This window comes from Manis javanica, chromosome 3 (genome assembly GCF_040802235.1).
Source record: "Manis javanica isolate MJ-LG chromosome 3, MJ_LKY, whole genome shotgun sequence".
Taxonomy (NCBI): Eukaryota; Metazoa; Chordata; class Mammalia; order Pholidota; family Manidae; genus Manis; species Manis javanica.
In genome coordinates, this window is record NC_133158.1 from 116,931,238 (window position 1) to 116,950,903 (window position 19,666).

Genomic DNA, 19,666 nt, shown 5'->3' on the forward strand with positions numbered 1-19,666 from the left:
CCCCACCATCCTCAAGATAGATTGTCCTGGAATGCAGTTTATGAAACTTATTGGCGACTGAGATATCAGGAATCAATTGCATAGCAGCAGGCAAATCAGTAGCATGTCCTAGCAATTGGCTTTTTCTTTTTCTCTGCCTCACTTACATTTTCCTTCACTCCTGCTCCCTGGTGCTGTGCTTGCAAATGAAGACAGTCTCAGATAAGCTCAGGCTCTTCTTTCTGTAGAACCCAGGTTAAAACAAGAACTTCTATATATTTCTCTCTCAATTTTTTATCCAATTATTATGTATGACTAAAATATAAAATATATTTTCAATCTATACTTAATTTTTTAAGTGCCATATATGCACAATATTTTGTAAAATAAAAGATGAGTTAATTAAAAAAGAAATTTATCATAACTTTTCAATTTATTCATATATAATTATGATGTAGACTTCTGTGCATGAGTATTCATCTTTAAAAAGTATGTAATTTTTTAAAAAGCATTCAGTGCAAAACAACAGCAAAACTTAGATGAAACATTACAAAATATAAAATGAGCAATGAATTACTTATATTAAATGGGAGTTTCAGTCCCAAATGGTGACAAAGAAGGCTCCTGAACTCACCTCTTTGCGTGGACACACTGAATCTGTAGCTACACGTGGAACAGTTGCCTCTGGAAGAGCAAACTACCCGAGTGACTTCCACGTAGTGAACAAGCACGCAACTACTCAAAATGAAAGGGGTAGAAAAGGCTGAGACACGCTCTGGCCGTAAACCCCAACCCCACCACAGTCACATACACAGGAGGCAGCTCCCTGCTCCCAGCTTCTCCCTGAGTGGTGAAGGGTTTGGGCAGAACCATCAAGTGCCCCAAATTTATTTAAGACATTTGTGCCTGAGAGGTGGCTCCCTGGCAAACACTAGCTCTGAAAGCCAGGGGGCTGCCATCCAAAAGGCCCACATGACTATAGTAAAAACAGGAAGTTTTCACTATAGTAAAAACAGGGCTTGAAAGGACTCACTGAGGCTATCTTCCTCTGGGCTCAGCACAGAGGGTGTAGACTGAGATGTCCAACTCTTAGTCTTTCATTGAAAAGGACTGTTTACGTACTTTAAAGGCTGCTGCTTCCAAGTCAAGCTTCTAGTTGAACACACATTTAGGGGCTGGCTGTGATCCTCCCTGGACACCTGGAAGCTCGGTGGGCACCATCTTCATGTTAACCCTCTGGCCTCCTCCAAGCACCAATGTCTCCCAGAAAGGAACTTGTGCACATGGCTGGCACTCTGGCTTATGTGGCTGCCACTCTGCGGATGCACCTATGGATCATCTGGCTCTGGTAGCCAATGGGGTTTGTGGTTGTGAGTCTCACAAGACTGTAGCAAACAAAGAAACAGGGCAGTGGAATTCATTTCATCATAGGAGAAAAAAGAAAAAAAGACTGGAAAGGAGTGAAAATATCTTAATGGACTTAATGGACAACATCAGATGCACAAATATTTACATTATAGGGGTCCCAGAAGGAGAAGAGAGAAAGAAGGGGAAAGAAAGTTTATTCAAAGAAATAATGCTGAAAACTTCCTTAACCTGGGGAAAGAAACAGACATTCAGATTCAGGAAGTCCAGAAAAGTCCAAACAAGATAAATCTGATGACACTCACACCAAGATACATTATAATTAAATTGGTAAAAGTTAAAGACAAGAAGAAAATTTTAAAAGCAACAGGAGAAAACTTGTTCTGTACAAGTGAACAGAATGGATACTATAACAAAAAGACAAGAAATAAGTGTTGGTGAGGATGCGGGAAAAGGGAACCTTGTATGCTGTTGGTGGGAATGTTAGTTGGTACAGGCACCATGGAGAACAGTATGCAATTCCCTGAAAAATTCAAAAAGTTAAAAATCAAAGAATGACAATTGATTCGGCAATCCCACTTCTTGGTGCATGTGTGTATTCGTTTCAGTATTATTCACAAAAGCTGAAATATTGAGATAATCTGATTGTCTGTCAACAAATGGATGGATAAAGATGTGACATATATACAATGGATTATGATTCAGCCATAAGAAAGAAGAAAATGCTGCCATCTCAGACAAAATGAATGGATCTTGAGGGCATTGTGCTAAGTGAAATAAGCCAGACACAGAGTGTCTCACACACTGCCTGTGTTGCTGGTGTGGGAAAGTGGAAAAGGAGTTGTAGGTGCTGCGGTTCAGGGGTTGGGGGAAGAGAGAGAGGGTAGTACAAGTATACATACTGTAGCTATAAGATGAATAAGGTCTGTAAATCTGATGCAAAACATGGTGACTATTGATGAAACTGTATTATAGAATTGAAATTTGCTAAGGGAGTAGATCTTACTCTCACACACACACAAAAAAGGATATATTTGAGGTGGTGGATGTGTTAATTATCTAGATGGGGCAAATCCTTTCACAATGTCTACATGCATCAAATCTCCATGATGCATGGAGATTTAAATACTGCACAATTTTATTTGTCAACAATACTTCAATAAAGCTGAAATGGAAAAATTTTGTTGACTATGTATGTTAAAAGAAATATTAAAGCAAATCATGAATATGTAAAAAAAAAAGTGTTACTGGAACCTGTTAAAAATCTTACAACAAAGTTTCAGGTATTCCCTGGTGACAAAGAGTTGGAAGAAAAATTTTATCATAACTAATGTAGTAAAGCATTATTTATTTTGTCTTTAGCAATGTAATTTTTTAATACTTTGAAATATTAGTGGAAGAGTTTTTCTTACATCTGGAAGAGAAACACCTTCACAGAAAGTATGCTTATCTATGGCAGTGCTGTGCAGTATTGTAAATAAATACTTGCTGCTGCAGGTGAAAATACAACCCTGAAGTCAATAACCTCCTACTAATAAACACTGCTTTGCTCTCAGTAAATTAGGATGGTAATGAGAGCCTCTTTTTAGCTCTTTGAAAGCTGGTTTCACTCACAAAGTAACATAGGAGATCTGTCCTTTTAGCCTCTGATGTCTCCCACATAAAACTACAAAAGTAATCTTACTAGCTTTACTTCTGAAAGCCTCCACACCTCCCATAGCCTTATAAGGAAGTTACTACTCATTAACTCAACCCTGATGGTCCTCTACAATCTATCCCCAACCCACCTGTTTAGTCTTCTTTGCCATATTCTTCTATATACATTCTATTTAGCAGGAATCCCTGGAGCTTAATTGGGATTCAAGATAGGTTATGGTTGACCTATTTGTAGGTAACCCCTGGAGGCATGTATTTTCATGAGTTAATTTTGGGTTGAAAAAGTTATCTAGGAGGAAGCTTCTGCTCAGGGGTACAGAATGTAGAATATAAGCTCCCTGACAAGAGAAACAATAATTTGTTCACTAATGTTGTAGCCTCAGTGGTACATGGTCAGTGGCCTTTAAATATCTGTTGCATGAATGATCTGATCACTTGGGAGAAGAATGGAGGGCACTGGCCTTAGAGGTAGTTATAAGCTTGTGAAAAGGTGCTGCGTGGGCAGATGCAGAGGGAACTTTTCTCAAGAGATCCCTATGAACCACTGGAGCTCAAGTGACCCCGCTCTCAGGCCCAGCAAAAAGGGAAACCCAGAACTTGTCCCCATTTTTTCCAGAAATAAAACTTGAGGACTGAAACACAACTTTTTGAATAAGAATGAAAGGAATTCTCCTTTCTTTTGATCCGTCAGAGTTAACACAGCTTTTTGGAGAGCTAAAAGTTAGCTCACTGGTTTTCAGGAAATTGGTTTTCCCATGGAAAGCATCTTCTGAATATATGCTCACTAAAATCTTGCATAGTGAAGGTGGGGCAACAATACTGGGGGATTTGTACATTGTGTTTTATTTCAGCACACCAAATTAGTCACTTCCCAAACATATCCTCTATATTCTAGCCTTTGCCTATTTCTCTTGGCCTATACTATCCTTCTTTCTCCATATATACCTGCTAATATTCTATTTTTCTTCAGTTCCCCACTATAATTCTGCTACAGAAACTGGAAAAGCCTGATTCAATGTCCAGCATAATTATTTGCAAATAAAAAGGCATTCTCAATTCATAATGTATCCCTACTCTGCATAGGCCTTCAAAGACATGGCTACCAAAATTTTATTTCAAACAGTATTAAAAAGCCTATCACATCCTCTAGTTCTCACAATTCTTTCTCACTCCTTGTCCTGTGTACTTTTCAAAGATTTATGATACCTGAGTAGAGAGGAGACATGAAAGAATATTTCCCTCTTCCTTTCTGTTGAAGAGTAGGGGCTTCTCCTGCCTTTTGTTACTCTCTAGAGAAACTACTGGAACTGTGGGCCTGTGGTAGACTGAATGATGCCCCTCCCCCAAGATATTCATATCCTAATTCCCAAAACCCGTAAATTTTACTTCCTATGGCACAAGAAAATTTGCAGATGTGATGAACTTAAGAATTTTGAGAAAAGTTTAATTATAAGATTCTAGATCATTCACATGGGCCTGATGCAATCACAAGGAACCTTATTAGAGGGGCATAAGAGAAGTCAGAGCTAGAGAAATGATTGCATGATGACAAAATCAGAGACTGGAGTTATGTATTCTAATGATGGAGGAAGGAGCAAGGAATCCAGATCGCATTTAAAAGCTGAAAAATCAAGGAAATGGATTCTCTTCCAATGCCTCCAGACAAAAACAACCTCATCAATACTTTGACTTAGTGTTAGTGACAAGTCAAAGTAATTTTGGACTTCTGACCTCCAGAGCTCTAAGAGTTTTTTAAACATTTGAGTTTTTTTTTAAGCCATCAAGGTTGTGGCACTTTGTGACAGCAGTAACAGGAATGTGATGTAGATTTTGACACTTAGAAACAGAGTGCTGCTGTAACAAGTTCCTAAATATGTGGAAGTAGCTCTGGGCTTGGGTAATGTATAGAAGGTTGGAGAATTTTTAATGTCATGGTGCAAGAAACTGATATCATCTTAGAGAATTTCTAAATAATCATTAACATACTACTCATAGAAATATGGATTTTAAAGGGCTTGATGGTGAAGACTTAGAAGGGAATGAGGAAAATACTATTAAAAATGGGAGGAAAGGAGATCATTTATGTAATGGCAAACATTTCACTGAATTTCATTCTCTAATTATGTGAAAAGCAGAACTTGTCAGTTATGAACTTGGACATTTAGCTGAGTGGAAGTCCAAGTTAAGAGTAAAAGTACAGCTTAGTTTATTCTTGCTGCTTATAGTTGAGTGTAATAGGAAATATATACATTGTAGTAAAAGCTATCAAGCAAAAAGGAATCAAGACCTGATGTTTTGGGAATCCTCAGCCTATCCTGATTTCAAAGGATTCTAAAGTTAAGAAATTCATGATTAGGAAAGTGTGCTCTGGAGAGAAAGACAAAGTGTGGTTGGACAAACTTTTGATAGTGACTCAAAAAGAACAAAGTTTTACAATGAAATAGTAGATGGCTATTTGTAAAGATTAGGGATGTGACTCATGGATGCCCTCAACCACCTCATGAGAAGTCAAAAATAGAGATGGGTTTTTCTAGGAAATACCTACAGAGGAGCTTCCTATCTATTCGAGTGGGTATCCATGAAATACACAGGGATCCACAAAGTTTTTGGGAATATTATACCTTTAGAAACACTACAAACTTGACCTAAATAGGACAGAGAGGGTATGAGAAAATACTGCCAAACTCCTAAAGTTGTACAGATAAGGAATAGGATAATAAAAAATACTCAGCTTCAAACACACGCTACCCTTCATGATAAAGGAAAGATGAACTTCCAGTTTCCAATCTGGCATGTAAGGAGCTTAGAAGTTGTCATTCCACAGTAACAACATGTAAAAAATTTGAACAAATTGAAAAATCAACAACTCAGAAAAGTGAGGTAACAGCGCAAACCACTATGCCACAAATTGGAGAGGCAGCCAGGCAGACACAGAGAATCACATCTAACAGACAGAAACTCATGAGCAGAAACCTTTGTATGAAATAGCACCAGGTTAGAGAAAACCTAAACTGCAACTGATGAACTTCTGGAGGCACAATGTGGACAATTCTGAGAGTTAAAATCCACAGGACAGCCCAGTTAAAGGGAAGCTTCCAACTTCTGCGAGTTTTAGCTGCAGGAGCTCTGTTAGCTTCCCACAGTGAAGATTAGAGAAAAATCCCTTATTCCCTCCAGCAGGGGGACGAAAAAAGTCACCATTTTGAGATATGCCAAAGCATTCTGTTCTTAAGAAGACTTGTCCCAAGAGAAACTATTGTACCAAACCCTAACCTACTGAGGTTTTATCAGAGTCTAACTGACTTGGAGAAAGGGAAATAACCAATTCTTACCCTCTAGGATTAAAGGTAGGAAAGGGAAATACGCAACTCTAGGTCCCTTTAGCCATAAGGGTAGAAAAAAAATGAGAAGCACTTATGAAATGCACAGCCCTGGGGAAGATTCTCCATAGAAGACTTAGACCTAATGCTGGGGCTATACAGTAGCCCTTCCTCCACACCTCACTACCACACCATTGAAGGCCTATTTACTGGACTCCCTTTTATCTAGTAGATCACATCTAACTTTCAACAAAACATTACAGTGCATACTGAAAGACAGAAAGACTATAGAGAGAGCAAGAATCATCAGAGACATGACAAGGATGTTAGAATTATCACACCAGGAATTTAAAGCAACTATGATTAATATTCTAAGGGCTCTAATGGAAAATGCAGACAACATGCAAGAACAGATGGATAATGTAAAAGATGGATATTCTAAGAAAGCATCAAAAAGAAATGCCAGAGATCAAGCCTTTGTTCTTTCAACATTTGGTTTCAGAGGATTCTACTGATACTAGCTCAGAGGTTCTTTCCTCGTGTGTTCAGTCTACCATTAAGCCAACCAAAGACGGTCTTCATTTCTGTTACAGTTTCTTCATCTCTAGCATTTCTTGTTGATGCTTTCTTTGTATTTCCATCTTCTGCTTGCACTTCTCATCTGTTCTCACATGCTGTCTTCTTTATCCAGGAGAGCCCTCAGCAGATTAATCATAGATGTTTTAAATTTGGGGTCTGATAATTCCAGTCCTGCCATTTCTGATTCTAAACTTGCTCTATTTCTTCAAATTGTGTTTTTGTTTTTGTTTTTGCATTTTGATATGTCTTGTAGATTTTTCTTGATAAGCAGACATAGGCACTTAAGGGAGGAAACTGCTTATAAATAGGGCTTATGAGGTGTGGGGGTAAGGGAAGAGTTTTATAGTCACATTATTAGCTCTCAGTCTTTCGGTTAGCCTTCTCTCTCTCTCTCTCTCTCTCTCTCTCTCTCCCCCCCCCCACCCAGATCTTCCTCTACCTATCATGGGGTTACATCTTGATAAGCCCATATGTTGAAAAATCATAAGTCAAAAAACACATCTAATATTCCTAGCCTACCAAACATTATAGTATAGCTTTCCCTACTCTCAACATGATCAGAACACAATTACATTAGCCCACAGTTAGGTAAAAATCATCTAAGACATAGTCTATTTTATAATAAAGTGTTGCATATCTCATGTGAGTTATTGAATGCTGTACTGAAAGTAAAAAACAGAATAATTGTAAGTTTATCAGTCATTAAATGATGGCATGCCTGACTGGGTGTTCTGGCTCACTGCCACTGCCCAACATCACAGGAGAGTACCAAACTGTGTATCAATAGCCCAGGAAAGATCAAAATTCAATTTTTGAAGTACAGCTTCTCTTAAATGTATACTGCTTTCACTACATTGTAAAGTTGAAAAACTGTAAGTCAAACCACCATAAGGTGGGTACTGTCTATATATCCCATTGGTTCTGTTTCTCTGAAGAACTCTAAAAATGGGACATAAGCCAAAAATATAGATGGCCTCTAGAAGCTGGAAGAGACAAGGAAATAGATTCTCATCTAGAACGACCAGAAGGAACTGGAGTCAGCTGTGTTGACACATTGAATTTAGCCCAGTAAATCTAATTTTGGACTTCTGATCATGAGAAATGTAAAATAATACATTGTGTTGATTTCGGCCATCAAGCTTTTGGTAACTTGTTACAGCAACCATAGGAAACTAATACAGGATTTTATCCTCATTTAATTAGTAAAACATTCCTGTTCTAACATATACTCTTTATGTAATACCTCTTCTCTTGTTTAAATAACATACACAACTGACTGAATTTGTGTCTTACTTTACATTATTTCAACCCTCCTTTTTATTCCAGTATTTACTGTGTGATCCTACTGTGCGCAAGTGTCGTCCACGATATCTCACCTCAGCTGAAGGAAGTAAATTGACTTATCTTCCCGAGCTTGTCTTTCACTGCTGTGTGGAACAATGGCAGAGAAAAATCTCAAATTTTGAGGTAATTAAACCTATGTGACTAACTTTAATAATTGAGGAATAGAAGCCAGCGGCTACCTATTTCTTCTGAAATTCAGGAGCAATAAATTAAGCACTTTCTACCTGGTCGCTTCAAGGTATCTAGCTAAATAGATCTCTAGTTTCCCACTGTTGTAACTAGCATGATAATTTACTCTTAGATTGGCTTGCTTTCTTCCCTTTTATACCTTTCCCATTCCCACTCCTATTTCTGGGAATCATTTCCAAAAATAAACTGTCTACATGGAGGCCCATATTTCATACTCGCGTTTTGAGAAAACTAGCCTAAGTTGGTTGGTAACAGAAAAGCCCCTGAAAATCAAACCATCAGAATCAGATTCTAAAGCTAGAACACTTAGTAGTCAGTAAGGACTGTGTTGCTGGTGGTGAGTGGGGCAGTGATAATCCTTGCCTGCCATAGCATTGTAGTCACTAAAAATTTTACCAATGACAGATCAGAATAAGGTGAATATAGAAAGTGAGGTCAGTTTTAAGAGTTGCCATTTAAATCATATGGGTGCAACAGTAATTCTAAGGATGGTGATTTTGCTGGCTTTTATTTACATCTTCAAAAGCTTTAGAAACTAAAGTGACAGACTCAGGTTATACTTTCAAAATAAGAAGCCTCCATGGCAATGGTTTAAAAGACGAAAAAAAAGACCCTCAAGCCCTACAGCTACAAGGCATAGGCCCAAGATTAAAATTATAAAGACAACACAGATACATCCAACTTTATATATTTGTTAGGTGTTTTATGTCAAAGACAAGCTGCTAGTAGAAGAAGTATGAGACTTGAGGCCTGCAATGGGGACATTTGATTAATGGGGACATTTGATTGAATGGGCTTAGAATCTCCAAACTCTAGATTCTCCTGATTACTCTGGCTCAGCAGGGACAGTTTACTTTCCCTTGTACAGGAAACGTTTCCCCTCATTCCCTAGAGTTCCTGCAAAACACCAGAGCCAGTTTGCCTTGCAAGATCATATTTGTTTTCATCAAAAATACCCTGCCTCCTTTCATTGCCACCACAGTAATAAATATAGTCAGTCTGAGCAGGAAAATAAAGCTCCCGTTGCAGGAGAAGGTGGACAGGGCAGAGGCAGGGAGATGGGATAAAATGTTAATGGATGAATCTGAGTAAAATTTATATGGATATTCTTTGTACTATTTTTATTTTTACAGCTCTTGGTAAGTTTGAAGTTATTTTCAAATACAAATTTTTAAAGTACATATTTCCAAAACTGAACTTAAAAGAAATAAGGAAAAACAAAGCTTTTCCTCAAAAGACCTCTGAAGGCTACATCTCTCAGGAGAGCACAGTTTGACAAATATACTATGATTTTAAAGTTTTAAGAGGTTTTACAGTATTTTTAAATTCATACTCAACATCTCTAAACATATTTCAGGAATAAGTCTTGGACGATTGGTTGGATGGGAGGTTCTTATATCTGATAAAACCACTTTCATTAGACATACCAGAGCAAGAGATTGTGAAATTGGTATGAGCTGGTTTAAAAGTAATCCGAGTCCTTGCTTGCATTCCAAAAAGCAACATCAAAAGTAAGCCCAAGGAGCAACTTGTTCCTTAAGTCTTTGACTTTCTTGACCCTCAGAAATAGCTGCATTTTATGGATCAAAATAGTACCCATGAAACTGAATTTTCTAAAACCTTAAAATGTGAGATGCTTTGTAAATGTCCAAAATGAATCACCTTTCTCACTTTAGCCAAGTGTTTTTCTTTTTTCTTTTTAGTTTATGATATATGACAGGGGAAGCAATTTTAAAAGTCTGTCTGAGATTATTTTATTGTTCCACCTAATGAAATATTTCTATCCACTTCTATAATTTAATGTCCAAATTACAAATTGGTAAAATGCTCCAACTAATATATAATGTCATTCTATTGAAACAGTTTAGGATGTATGGCTCTTTATTTCTCTAATCTGACCACAGCTTGTCTGCCTCTTCACAGCAAAATCAGCATTCTGTTTCAATTTTTACACAGAAAGACATTTTAAACCTCGTTGTGTGGGACAAGTCTCATCAGGCATGGCATGCAGAAGAAAGCATATTTCCCATTGCACTGATGATGATTCCTAAGGAAAGCCTTAACTTCTTTGCAGAAATTATGATTCCTAGGAAAAAGCCTTAACAGTTCTCTCTCCTTTCTCTCACTTTCCAGAAGCAGCAGTTTAGGACTTAAATGTTCCATCCATTCAGGCTCCCAGACTGGGTGAGCTATACCAGAAAATTAAGACTTCTAAGTTGTGCTAAAGATATCAGGTGATCCCCTTGGAATAGGCAAACTACATTTGTTTTCAGGTCATATATTCAATGCCTGTACTTTATTTTAATCCATTAACTTTACATAGAAATAAATTATGGCCTAGACAGGGGAAAAATTTATTCAAAGCAGAGTTGGAATCAGCATCCAGGCAGCCTGTTTCAGTTTAGTATATTCATCAAACCTACTGTTTTTGTTTACTCTGAAGTTACCTTCCTGATGACTTCAGCAAAGGAGGAGCTCTGATTCCTTGAGACGATGGTGGTACTTGGATAGTAGCCGATGTATTACTTTAAATGTGAAATGGGACTATTTCCATGTGAAATCGAATTGGTTCTGCAGAGTTCAAATTAGTTTGTAACTTTTTGGTTGGTTGATACTTGACTTTAGCTGAAATCTTTAACGTATATTGTTTTCACTATTGAAAATGAATTGTTTGGTATTTCAAGAATGAAATCAAACATTTTCTAAATGTCCTACAATTACTAATCTTACTTAGTAGCCAAAAGGTGAATGCTCTTATTTGTGTAGATCCCTGCTTTGGTTTGAACCCAGCACAGAAGATGGCATCAGAGAATGCATAGATGTTAAGGTGGCAGAAAAAGTTTTCAGCACTTACAACCTGACACAAAAAAACTGATTAGGACCACCACCCACAGACAAGAATAACTTTGTGGCAGCCTGTAAATCTACTGAAGGCCCCAGCATCATATTGGGGAAAAAAGTCCAAGAATAGACACATTGAAGAGGATAAGAGAAGTTTTACTTCACCTGTGATAATCCTTCCCCAGGGCAGCTCAGTGCCAAGAGAGACCTTTTTAGCCTGTGATCTCCCATAGGGAAAAGAGGGAATATAGTGAATACCTATTTTCCTCAGCCAGCTGAGACACTGCTCAAGACAGTTCTTTATTACCCCACCCAGGAAATTTAGTGAATCAGCATAGCTGAAGAGTCTAAGGATAGCTAGGACCAAGGAATAGGGGAAGGGACTCACAGCAGCCAAGGTAAAGTCAATAAAGTGACATGGCTTCTATTAACTGCCTGGCAGACTCTACCAAGACACTCCCCATAAACCTCATAGAACACATCACCTTTGGATCCCCCAAAGTAGTCCATGTGCAACCCCACACTATAATCATCCCTTCTTCTGCAGCTAGTGCTTTTTCCACATATGCCACCTGTAGATGGCACACACAAGTCTTTGCAGATCATGCATGAACATAAGCATCTGGCTCAACTCTGCTGGGTTGGGAGAAGGTGAGTGTGAAGATTTCAGGCCACTGCTCTAGAAAGAATCAGTGGGAGGTTGTATGAACAAGCATGGCTTAGCAAGGTTGAGAGAAGGCATACAATCCTAATACTTCCCCTCCAAAGAAAATAAAAGGAGTATAACAGGTGCATCCATAGAAAAGATCTGAGAAACCCATAGAATCCCTAGCTGGGCTGACTGGTAAATATCTTTCTCTCCTGAAGGCACTCAATGAAAAGTGGTAAAGGTGACTGCTTCTTTAAATAAAAAGATAACAATGCAAGACTTCAAATAACATGAGAAAACAAGAAAACATGACACTACCAAAAAAACATAAAAAGTTTCCAGTAACCAACCACAAAGAAATGGAGATCTACAAATTCCCTGATGAAGAATTCAAAATAATGGTTTTAAGGTAGGTTACAAGCTAAAAAGAACACAGATAAACCACTCAAAAAGTCAGGAAAAAAATATATGAATAAAATGAGAAGTTCAGCAAAGAGACAGAGTCATAAAAATAATCAAATATTCTTGAGCTGAAGAATACAATGAATGAAATGAAAAACATATAATAGTGTCAGTGATAGCCTCCATCAAGAAAAAGAACTGGTGAACTTGAAGAAAGGGTCATTTGGGTTTATGAAGTCAGGAGATGAAAAAAAAAAGAATAAAAATGAGTGAAAAAAGCCAACTGAATATATGAAATAGCATCAATATACTATATACACTTATGGGAGATATGCACTAAAGGAAGAACAGAGAGAGAAAAGAGCAGAAAGCTTATCTGAAGAAATAATAGCTGAAAATGTCCTAAATTTTGGTAGAGATATGAACATCCAGATATATGAAGCTCAGAAGTCCCTAAATAGAATCAACACAAAGTGGATTACACCATGACAGTTTATAATCAAATTTTTAAAAATCACAAAGAGAGAATTTTGTAAGCAGGAAGAGAAAAGCAACTCATCACATACAGGGGAAAACCCATAAGGCTATCTGGTGAATCCTCAGCAGAAACCTTGCGTGCTAGGAGAGAGTGGACAATATATTCAAATATCTGGGGGAAAAAAACCTGCCAACCGAGAATACTATATTCAGCAAATGTGTCCTTCAAAATAAGGGAGAGATAAAGACTTACATATACAAACAAACGCTGACGGTGTTCATCACCACTAGATGTGTCTTTACATATAATGATAAAGGGAGTCCTCTAAGTTGAAACAATAGGATGCTAATTAGTTATGGAAAAACACACAGAATGTATAAACCCCCTGGTATAGGTTAAATATGCAAATTAAGAATACACTAATACTATATATATTGGGGATGCACAAAACACTTTTAACTCTAGCATACAAGTTAAAAGACAGTTACTAAAAATAACTATAGCTAAAATAATTTGTCAATGGATACACAATATTAATAGATAAAAATTGTGACATCAATAATATAAAATGTGGAGGGTTAGTAAAAGTGTAGAAGTATGCATGTGATTGAAGTTTAGTAGCTATACGCTTAAAATTGACTTACAAGTAAGATGTTTTATGTAAGCTTCAGGCTAATCACAAGAAAAAACTATAGTAAGTACACAAAAGATAATGAGAAAGGATTAAATGTATACTACTAAAGAAATGATAAAATCATGAAAGAGGGCAGAAAAACAAGAAAGAAAAAGAACTATAAATCAGAAAACAATTAACAAAATGATAATAGTTAAGTCCTTTCCTACCAATAATTCCTTATAATGTAAACGGATTAAAAGATAAAGAATGGGTGAATGGATTAAAAAAAGGACCCACCAATACTGCTGCCTGCAAGAGGCTTGTTTCAGGCTAAAGGGCACACATAGGCAGAGCATGAGCAGAAGGAAAAAGATGCTCTGGGAAAATGGTAGCCAAAAGAGAGCAGGGATGGATATACTTAGACAAAATAGACTTTAAGTGAAAAACTGTCACAAAAGACAAAGTCATTTATAATGTTGATTCATCAAGAGGATATTACAATTATAAGTATATGTGCACCTAAAATTGTAGCTCCTAAATAGATAATGTTTACAGATATCAAATGTTACAGATATCAAGTGTTAACAGATATCAAAGTAGAAACAGATAGCAAAACAATAATAGTAGGAGACTAACTGCCATAATTTCTATCAATGATAGATCACCCAGATGTAAAATCAATGAGAAAACAGCAGACTTGAATAATACTGTAGATCAAATAGATCTAACATATATAAAACATTCTATTCCAACAAAAGCACAACACACATTCTTCTTAAGTGTACATGGGACATTTTCCAGGATAGATTGTATTTAAGGACACAAAGTTTGACAAATTTAATTCTCCTGATCCCCATCACAATAGTTGGCAGGGGGCACTGACTTTTTAAAAATTCTACATTATACTTTGTTAATCTACTATATTGATTCACTATGCTAATTGGACCTGGTAGGGAGGATGTTTCAAGCACTTTAGTCATTTTTCTATGACTTCCATATTCTAAAATATTATGGCTTTAGAAAACTAATTGCAATCCCTTTTTATATATTTAACTCTTTAACCTAACCTTGTATAGTTCTATCTTGAAAAGTTAATTTTTTTCTAAATTTCTAATTATTTATTCTAGACTTATTAAGTAAACCCCAAGCTCTGTTAATTTCAAAAGATCTTCTCGAATATGTTAAATTCATGTGCAGTCTATTCTATTACCTATTTTCTATTTTGTATAGCTATTTTATCCAGTACTTTATGTGTTAATTTACAAAAACATATTTAAATTTATTTCCATTTTACTTTTTCTTAATATCCGTTGATATTCTTGTCTGTTTAAGCTTTCAAAAAATGTTTATTGTCTCATTATATAGGTTCAAGAAAAAACATGATAGATTTAGTAGTGAAATCACATGACTTCTACAAATTGGGGAAATTGAAATCTTTGTAATTAGACTCATTCATAATAGAAGTTTCTGCATTTATTTTATATATTCCATACATTATTATTATTTTATATAAATTATGCACATTTTTCATTGGGTTAATCACTAAAAACTTTGTATTATTCCCTCTGTGGATGCAATCTATATTAACTAATAACATATTTTATTAAGAAACATGAATGAATAAAGCAAACTAGGAAATAAACTGTGGAAAAAATATGTTGTAGTTTGTATGTAAATCTGTACTTTATAAATATATATATACTTTAGTGTGTGGAAAGGGAGAGAAACAATAATAGTGAGGGTCCTTGACATTACACGGAGAAAGAATTGAAAAGCAAGAGTAGCCTGCACAGATGAGACATTACAAGTTTCTTCTATTGGAAAGTTTTTCATGTGGATAGAATAGATATATTTGTGGTCATGAAAAATACAATTGTACCATGAATAGAAATCTCAAGGTCACAGTTGTTGAAGAGTATTCTGTTAAATTCATGTAAAGCAAGCAGAAGCTGCCCTAGAAAGTTAATGGGCTAATTCCCTGCCCTTGCATTGTGCAAAGGGAGGCTGAAATCGCTTGGAAGGGTATTTATGAAACAGATGCTAGGTAGTGGTATTTTGAATTTCTTTCAATTGTAAATCATTGATCTTGTGGTGTAGGTTATTTACTCTTTACTTTAATGTTTTCCTAATCCCACACACAAAATTGATCTTAAAACAGCATGGTAGATCATCATTTCCGTGACTGCATTACTGCAGCTCTTAGTTCAGTAGGCATTTTGCTAGTAAATGTAAAGTTGCACTTCAAAGTAGGATATCCTTTGAGGACACAGTCTTATTTAAATTCCTTCAGAGTTTATTTTAAAACTAATGGTTTCAGCTTATGTTTTGGATTTGATTCACATTGTTAAATACTTGATGCAAGTTGGAAAAGCCAACTTTACATTCTTTTGCTTGTGAGCAGAATAAATTCCCCAAGACAAAAACCAAGAAGGATGACTGACCTAACTCAGCTTTTGTGCCTTTATTTGTTCAGGAAGTCGAAAGTGCCATGAGTTTGATTAAATCAAATAAATATGTTGGGGTTGACACTTTGTGTAATGCATTCATTTCTCTTTGTTTGGTCCCTCTTCTAAGCACTGCCAAACCTGTTGTCATGCAGACACACATGACCATTTGCTGGTAAATTATTACTTTTTGGAAACTGAGTGGACACTAGTTCCTCATTTAAAAAAAAAGAAAGTTAATTCGAATGTAAATACCTAACAGCCCACTCCTGTTTGTGTTTCGGTTGGGTGGTTTAAATGGTTTATGAACTTTGTTTTCGTCACATGCAAAATTAGCTGATTTCATTAGCCTCCAACTCAAAACTGGTAACTTCTGTTGAACACAAATTGAACAATTTTGAATCTCTTGGCACAGATTTAAGAAAATATTTATGTATATAAGTGCCATTACTCCATACATTTCCAACCATTTCTCTTGGTGGCATAGTTGAGTAAAACAAAACACATACTAGTTTTGTTCCGTAAGATTCAGGCATCTGTTGAACTCTTACTACACTCCAGGACCTATGTTGGTGTTGGGAAAGAAATAAAGCTAGTTTCTTGCATAACATTGTTTAAAATGACAATGAGCATAATTCATTGTCCCTCAAAACAAAACCTAAGAGCACAAGAAAGGGATTAAGTACCATAAGGTTTCCTGACTGAGAAGGAGCATCTTTCACTGCGAGAGATTTTGTGAGCTCAGAAGGAAATAGGGTTTGAACAAGGTAGGGGAAAATGAGGAAGAGGAATTGAGGCTTAATAATAGATAAGTAATCTGCTTTCTAGGTGAATCAAATGCAGTAATAAATTTTAAAAGGCATATGCTTCAGTCTGCTATAGGGCGAATATTACCCTTTACAGCAATTATTTTTATAACTAAATTAGGTCATCCAGAAAGGCTTGATTTTTCAGGGACACTGGAAGCATATATCACTATAAAATCTCCGGAGAAGCATGACCTGATACTGCATATAACTGAGACATTCCTGCTTCCTTCAGGGAGTAAATCAGTTGATTTTCAACTATTTTATTCACTTCTAATTTAAGTGTCCTCCTTCTAAGTGGTAATTTGACCCAGAACATCTCTAAAATGTCTGAGACATTTAGCGATTCCTCAAGGGGCTGTTACACCTGTGAGTCATGATGAATTCAGGAGGCAGGACAAGTTAATGACTTTTGGAAAAAAAATATATTTGATGTAGCAGGATTCACTTCCAGGAAATCACTTAGCATAAAATCTAAAGGTCAGGAGGATGGAAAGTAGCAACATGATTGCCTAACACCATTTCCTTTCATGTTATATAAAGGAAAATGTCTGAGAGCTTATCAGGAAAGATGCTTTTACAAACGAACATCAGAAATGCAGCATGATACAGTCAAAAGAAGACTAGGTTAGGAATTAGGAGACCTCAAAGTCAGTTCTGGCTTTGATACCCATTTCCTGTATGACCGGTCATATCACTTCTCCTCCTGGGGCCCCAAGTTCCTCCTGCACCCGATCAATGGAAGGCTTGGAGAAGATCAACTTTAAAGTCATTTCCTATTCTGACAGTGTTATGATACCTTATCATGCATTTGATCTTTATAGATTTTTAAGAGTGAGAATTAAGATGTAAGCCTGATTTGAGGTTATAGGCTTAACAAATTTGGAAACTGCTTTAGTAGTGAATTGTGCAATGCCAGATCATGATTAGAATTGCATTAGAAATGAAGTTGAGAAGATCTGAAATAGATCACTTGGTAACAAACCAGTGTCTAAGAATCTAGCGTTGAAAGAAACAGAATTTATTAATAAGTAACAGTTTGAGGTTTTGCCCTAAATTTGAGGTGCTGTTTGAAAGTCTTGAACTAGCATCTATGTTTGAGAAGCATAAGCCTAGCAGTGACTACTAGAAATTAATTGACTAAAGATTATAAAGTTTAAAAAGAAGAAAGTGACTAATTGTACTGACTTTAATGATAAAAATTTGGTTGATTATATTTAAATGGCAGCCTAGAAAACTGATTCAGATATGGGAAATATCAGATAAAGCTCTTAAAAATATCTGGCTGACATATTTATTTTATAGATAGAGAAACCAATGCCCCACAGAGATTTTTCTCTCTCTCTCTACATATATAGATAAATAAAATTAATATGTCTATAATGATACATATGTACTTCTCAGAGAGAGAGAAAGGGAGAAAAAAGGGAGAGAGTTCATTTTCTAAATATATTACAGAATGAAGAACTAAGAATAAGAATGAAGAATTAAAGCAGATCGTCATCTTTTACAGCAAAATAATATAAGGCCCAGTCATGCCATGGGTCATAGCTGTCACAGGGAATCATGAGAGTTGTCTAAGGTGGACTGCCTTCCCCAAGAATTCCTTGGACAAGTATCACCAATCACCTTCCCTTCTAATGATGAAACAGTTGACTTTGATTGGCCTTAGCTCTGTTATGGACCTTCTTCGGTTTTTGTATCAAACTTCAATGGATATTTTATAAATTTCAGCTTCAAAGAAATATCAAATACATGAAATATATATATATTTAAATATGTATATTTAATATACTAGTGATAAATGCAGGTGACAGGAAGTCATCTGCATGTGTATGTATAATAATAAAAAAAGACTGCAGAGATATAATTAGGATAAAGTTTAGCCTTAGATAATGGAAATTATGTATCTATATTACTCTTTTTAAAAATGAACTGCATATTGTAAATTTACTCTGAAAGTATAGTATTCTGAAAATATGTGTGTGTGCTGAAAAAATAAAGAGCTCAGATTGTTTCTTAGAGGAACTACTGTTTTCAGTGGGTGTCCATAGGGTTTCAGTGCTGAATTCCAAGTGGTCCTCCAGTACCTTCAGCACAACCTCTCTCAGGAAACTTTTAATCTTTTCACTAGCCAGAATAGCAGAAATGTCAGGAGAGACCTTGTCCACAGGCATGTAGATCTGACAAATTTAAAAGGTCTAGGAAAACATTTAGCAGCAGAAAAATCAGAGAGGCTAGCTTTTTGATCTGAATATTATTGAATAGAAATATTTGTCTTCCTGGTTTGAAATTGAATACATGTAAATTTATTGTAACCTGTGAAATTTTAGGTAAATTCCAGGGACTTGGTTAGCATATTAGCTGTTCTAAAGTTATCTGTGTTTGAGAAAGAAATTCTTGAAGCTATAATGACCTCACTTCAATGGGCTGATAGATTCACAAATATTGGGCCCAGTGATAAGAGTGGAGCAGCAAAATCTCTAGAACTGGACTTTGAGTTACACCCAAAAAACTGAACTTCACGATAGAGAGGAAAAAAATACTAATTTTAGAGGGATAATTCAGGGAAGCTTCATAAATGTGGTACTGATTGGTTTGCAGCCTAACTGGAATTTTACCAGGCATATAAATGAGGAAGTACCTCCCAAAAGAAAACTGTGGCATGGGCAAAGATACAGGATGTTGAAGGCGCCTGACATGTTTGAAGTACAGTGCAGAGACTGGTTACAAATAGGCCTGGAGATACGAGTCGAGACAAAAAGAAGAAAGAGGCTTACTGGCTCAGGCATTTAGATTTTATCTCATAACCAATGGGGTACCAAAAGAAATTTATAAGCATGGGAAAGGGACATCAAATCTGCTCTTTAGGAAGATAGCTTTGGAGAAACAGCAGAAGAAATCTGCTCTTTAGGAAGATAGCTTTGGAGAAACAGCAGAAGACAGAGTGAGGGAAAAGCATCTGAAATGAAATGTAATGTTCTTTTGCAGAAGTTCA

At 36.2% G+C, this 19,666-nt stretch overlaps 1 long non-coding RNA gene across 5 annotated transcripts in view; it reads left to right on the forward strand.

Annotated features, from left to right (window-relative positions):
* The window catches only part of LOC108384079 (uncharacterized), a 61,198-nt gene that overhangs the window by 27,463 nt on the left and 14,069 nt on the right, over positions 1-19,666 (forward strand). For 4 of the 5 annotated variants that reach the window (XR_012129295.1, XR_005062914.2, XR_005062913.2 and 1 more), the window contains 2 exons: positions 8,226-8,366; positions 12,141-15,933. This is a non-coding gene — a long non-coding RNA (uncharacterized lncRNA). Of the gene's footprint in view, positions 1-8,225; positions 8,367-12,140; positions 15,934-19,666 lie in introns of those variants that run through there. The other variant, XR_005062915.2, reaches the window with a different exon arrangement.